Source organism: Sinocyclocheilus grahami, unplaced genomic scaffold (assembly GCF_001515645.1).
Source record: "Sinocyclocheilus grahami isolate Dianchi unplaced genomic scaffold, SAMN03320097.WGS_v1.1 scaffold167.1, whole genome shotgun sequence".
Classification (NCBI taxonomy): Eukaryota; Metazoa; Chordata; class Actinopteri; order Cypriniformes; family Cyprinidae; genus Sinocyclocheilus; species Sinocyclocheilus grahami.
The window spans coordinates 1,165,653-1,171,899 of NW_015505346.1; positions in this window are offsets into that span (position 1 = coordinate 1,165,653).

Consider the following 6,247-nt stretch of genomic DNA (forward strand, 5'->3'; position numbering starts at 1 on the left):
CTTACAAATGAGGACAATAAAAGCAGTCCCTGTTTAAATGTTGAGGGAAAAACACCAGTGTGAAGGGATGTGTTAACGATGTGAGTGAGTGCAGGTACAACAGCAGGAGAAATGGCTTGAAGGAGATGAGATGGAATAGGATCAAGCGGACAAGTAGTAGGATGATTGGTCCTAGTGATGATAGTCGTGTCCCCTTTTGGAAGGCCAAACAAAGTAGTTTCGCTTTCACAACGAAACACACGGCGGGCTAGAGTGAGCGGAGGCCGGCTTGAGTGAGCAGAGGCGGGCGGGCTTGAGAACGGAGTGGCGGGCGGGCTTGCGGCAACCACATGTGACGACCCCGGGCTGGACTCCGCTTCGGCCGATACGGTGATCCACAGCATGAAGTTGATGTATTTCGTCCTCTTTTGGAAGGCCAAACAAAGTAGTTTCGCTTTCACAACGAAACACACGGCGGGCTAGAGTGAGCGGAGGCCGGCTTGAGTGAGCAGAGGCGGGCGGGCTTGAGAACGGAGTGGCGGGCGGGCTTGCGGCAACCACATGTGACGACCCCGGGCTGGACTCCGCTTCGGCCGATACGGTGATCCACAGCATGAAGTTGATGTATTTCGTCCTCTTTTGGAAGGCCAAACAAAGTAGTTTCGCTTTCACAACAAAACACACAGCGCCTTCACGACATGGCGGCGGCGGCAACAACAATACTACAGCGAGAATAAAAGTTACGCCTCCTTTCTTTGTGTGAACATTTGGGCGGCGTTATGCAAATCTTCCCACATCGTGACGTAGACATGTGGGGGCGTGTTAGAACGAGCCATTTTAGGTAGGCGTGGTTGACTCTTAACTTTTATAAAGAATATCTCTTTGGATTTGAGACTTTAGTCTTTGCAACTTTACAGATCTTCTTTATGCACCAAGAGCTTGTAACACTCCAAAGAGAAAGGAACAATTTTAATCACATCAAATGACCCCTTTAATGCCATCTCTAAAGCAATCTTAAGGCAATCTCTAAATCTTAATTATCTCACGAACACCCTTCAGTTAGTTCCCTTTCAAACCCCAGTTTAAGAATTTTGTGATAAAAAAAGTTAATAGGTTAACAGTAAATTCCCATAGTATAAACAGAAAATGTGTGGTTCTATGATGGAGTTTTGTGTTTGCATGTATGACTCTTCTGTATATTAATATATACTTCAACGTGTTTTTGTTAAAACGAATTAAATTTTAATTTTATTATTTTGTAATACATAAGCTAATTTTATTTTAATTGTATTATTATGTAATACATAAGCAAATTTTAATGAATTATACCTTATCGGAAAGTAGTGCTGTCACACGATTAATTGCGATTAATCGCATCCAAAATAAAAGGATATTTTTTTTACATAATATATGTGTGTATACTGTGTTTATTTATTATGTACAGTATATATAAATACACACACATACAGTATATATTTTGAAAATATTTCCATGTAGAAATTTATATCCATATAATTGATATTATATATAAATATTTCAAATGTATAAACTCAACATATTTTTCTTAAATATATACATGCATGTGTGTGTACTTATATATACATAATAAATATACACATTACACACACACATATATTATGTAAATAAAAACTTTTATTTTGTATGCGATTAATCATTTGACAGCACTATTGGAAAGTTTATTTGTCTTATTTTTATTTTTATTTTTTTATTATTATTTTTTGAATAGGCAAATAATCATGTAAGAGAGAAAAAAGGAGCCTATATTTGCCTGTTTGTGGATTGTGTCATTATATTGTGATTATAGAGTACAGTACTTCCATTATGTTGCAGGAAAAGGCGTTTATCTGTGTTAACTGTCTGTAGCAGTAATTTGTCCATATGTTTTAGATATCTTCTCAAATCAAGAGCAACCACCATGGTGGTCTATTACAGCATGTAAACATAATGGTTCTCCCTCTCTCACGAAATACTGAGAGTGATTAGCTGAAATAGGACTCAGAATGGACTGATACAAGGCTAATTATGCACCTACTCAGGGTGCCTGTGTCCAAGACTAATGTAGTGTGTTATGTAAATTAGGTTAGGAAGTTACATAAGGGCAATCAAATAGCAAAGCCATCAAATAAATGAGTTCTCAAGGACTTGGCAGCACCTCAGCCCAGCATTGTCTACCCCACTTGATGAATTGGAATTAAATATGACAAATCATAATTTGGGACTGTGTGAAACAGCACAGTCTTTCCATTTGCAAGACTGTATTTCATGCATTTCCCCCATTATTTTATTAATACAGAGTTGTTAACTTATTTCATCAATACAGACTTGTTATCTGAGTTGTTGTTTTAAAGGGGGGTTCATACAGATGTGCAGCTACCAAACTCGTTCATTTTCAATGTAGGACGTGATTTCTGGTGACATGGACAACAGCGACTTCAGAAGTTTATGCGATGTGGCGACCATCATTGAAAGTGACAGACAGTGGAGCTCACATGATCCATCTCCTGAAAGATGCTGCAGTCGAGTGAGACATTCATTTCACTATTCTGTATGATCCGTCTCTTTCCACATGCAGAGAGATAATGGTGCATGGAAAACCGTGTGGGAAATTGTCAGCATCCTGGGTGAGATTCATTCAAGCGCTGATAATTGTTCACCTTGTTCAAGCTATGATGCACTGCTGCAATACAAAAGTTTTCCTTGCAGAATGTTCATTTTTAGCAGCATGAACAGATTCTTTTTCAAAATAGAATGACATACTGAAAATACATCAACCATATTGTGACCAGGTTGTATTTCTGCGCCATCGCACTATAGCCCTGCCCACTAAGAAATCATATTGGTCCAAAATTGCCGCTTCACAATAAATACCTTCTGACTGCCTATAATTGCATCAGGTCATAAAGCAGCTTGGACAGACAAACACTTGTACCCGGAATCTTATCATATCATGCCTATCGAAGAGGTATGAGAAATCAAAAAAGAAAATGTCAAATTTACCCAAAATACTACAAACATGTACATTCTCTTTGTCAGTGATTCACAAAGCGACTGTCCCCATACCTCAATACATGATACTTAAATGAGGCTGGTAAATTAAACTTCACTTTTCCTAACACCAAAAAAGACTTTTACACCTTTGCAAGCTATTCTGGTTGCATTGATAACAAGAAAACAAATTTAATTCATTTCATTTCAGGCAAACTGATGTCTATTCTTCCCTCACTTCACTTTGACTGACGTCCACATAATAAATGTAAATAAGTCTGTTCTATAAATACTGTACATCCATCATTTTTTTATTTAGATGAATGATGATGAATCAGAGCATGCACTCAAACCTGGTGTTACTGCCAAGGCAGAGAAGAATTATTAGGCTTGCTATAATACAAAAGATATTTGGTTGAATGCAGTGTAAGTGAATACATTATATTGCTTTTTGAAGAGTATTATACACCCAGTGCAATGCAAATTATGTTTGTTATACATGATTTGTTTTCCATTCCTCTTGTTTCATTTTATCCGCCTGCACAGACACAAAGTTGATTGCTGCAATTTCTCATTGAATGGTGAGGAGATCTATTTTGTTTGTGACAGAAAATATCAGAATTTGATGCAATTACTAACAGTTTGTGATTTCTGCATGCACAGAAATGACTGAGAAAAATAAGAATGTTTAATTTAAGCAATAGTCCTGTCAGGAGTCCAGCCCTCAATTTGGCTCTGGGTATCTCACTTTATTTTTCACAATTTTTGCGATATCAGTACACATAATTATCTGCAAAGTTTATTATTTGCAGAATTATCTGCAAAGTTTTTTTTTTTTCCTCGTTGACTTCATTAACTTGAGAATTAGCTGGTGAGCAACCTGATGAACCATTGACAAGTCTTAACCTCTTCTGCAATAAGATCATGTAAACCTAATATGTTTCTCTCTTTAAGTGCGAAATGTGACAAGATAGTGCTTTATCTGCCATCTGAGATGCAATACCAGTGCAGTTCAATACCAACTAATACATACAGCATATTTGGTTTTCATAAAAACTTGAGGTATTTTGTTGCAGTTCAGCCTAGTCATAAATGCAGTGCCCAATTATTCTTCTTCTTTTTAATGACTTTATATTCAATCTGTTCTGATATTTTCACATTCACCCGGCGATTTCTCAAATAGCTTTTAATCTTACAGTCCCTGGCAGTCTTAATCCCATCTCACATTTCAATAGCTTCATACTGTAAACAGCGGCCTTCGTTCATGTTGAGGTCGTGATTGCTTTCGCAATGATAGAGATGATAACTTGAGATCAAGGGCAGGAACTTCAGCTATCTTTTGTGTACATGTGATTGAATTATTTGAACCATTTGTTCACTGAAGAACAGGTTAAAACTCAGGCAAATGTTCTTTAAAACGGGTTGATCTTGGGTTAAAGTCAAAAGTAACAATATTTGAATTTGAAATTTTTTCGCAAGTCTGTGCCTGTTGTATTTAGAGATATTTAGAGATATTTCAAAAGAAGATGCCCTTTTCACATGGGTCTGAGAAATGTTTTATTTAAAAGACTGCAGATTACTTTCTTCTTGAGTAGAAATGCACATGAGCACGCATAGCTTAGGAAAACTCATAGTGTTCGGGTTTCTTTTATTTCCATATTGCGATTTTTATGCTTTGTGCGTCTGCATCAAATACTTCTTTATTTAAAATGACCTTTTCCATTTTCATTCACAATGCTACAGAGAGAGGACAGGCAATTATGGGAAATGTTGCAAATTGTATTCAAACATGTACTGCTTGCATGAGTTTGCTAACGGAAAAGTCATAACTTTTGTCATAAAATAATGCTGTTTTAAAAATAATATTTTCTTTTAGTATGTTAGGTAAATAACTGGTTCTAAATCATGTTTGTTTTGTTCATGCAGGTGTTAATACTGCAGCCTTCGTTGGTGTATTTGTGACTTCCTTAATACAAGGTAAGTAAGATAAGATACCAGCCGCTGTGATTTACACCACAGATGTGCTTGACTACACACATCAGATCATCAGGGCCTTACAGCTAACCTGATAAAAGAAGAGTGTTTTCATGAAATCATTTTTACTTAGTTTCTTGTAGGCTCGATTTGTGTTAGTTTTAAAAGGTGTTGATATGATGCTATTTTCACTCTCTGTTAAGTTTAATTTTTTTGTTTTTCTTTTCTTAATAAGAATGTATTTTTAAGAAAGAATGACACAAGAAACCTTAAGGGTCCTTTGGCACAAATGTCTGATAAAATATGAAAATGAAATACAGAAAAAAAGAGTTTAAAATCATAAGCAACCTGGCAAGAGTAAATTCCTCAGTCCACATGTTCTACCTGTTTCAAAAAGCTCATCGTTAGCCAATAAGTTTTTGATGATTTCTATGTGCATATACTGTATATTCATAGTGTGTGATTCTGTGCCACTATAATGTCACAGAACTATACATAAAAAACATTTAATAAAACAATATTTATATAGCTGTGATCATTTCTGCATATTTAGCTAGAAAAATAAAAACATTTTATCTATATGATCAAATTTACATAAATATTTAGATATACTTTAAAGGGATAGTTCACCAAAAATGAAAATTTGATGTTTATCTGCTTACCCCCAGGGCATCCAAGATGTAGGTGACTTTGTTTCTTGAGTAGAACACAAACTGAGATTTTTAACTCAAACCGTTGCAGTCTGTCAGTCATATAATGGAAGTGATTGGGAATCACGGCTTTGAGAGCAAAAAAAAAACATACGCAAACAAAACCAAATTAAACCCTGTGGCTCGTGACGATACATTGATGTGTAAAGACATGAAACGATCGGTCTGTGCAAGAAACTGAACAGTATTTATATAATTTTTTACCTCTGATGCACTGCAATGTCTGAACTGTCCTGAGCGTGTCCTCAACAGCCGGCGCGTGACGCGTCTTCTTCTTGCTTTATGGCGGATCGCAGACTTACAAGTGCATTACCGCCACCTATCTCTCAAATGGACCATTGACGCTCTATCTACAATCTCAATTAGGAGTGTCAATGGTCCATTTGAGAGATAGGTGGCGGTAATGCACTTGTAAGTCTGCGATCCGCCATAAAGCAAGAAGAAGACGCGTCACGCGCCGGCTGTTGAGGACACGCTCAGGACAGTTCAGACATTGCAGTGCATCAGAGGTAAAAAATTATATAAATACTGTTCAGTTTCTTGCACAGACCGATCGTTTCATGTCTTTACACATCAAT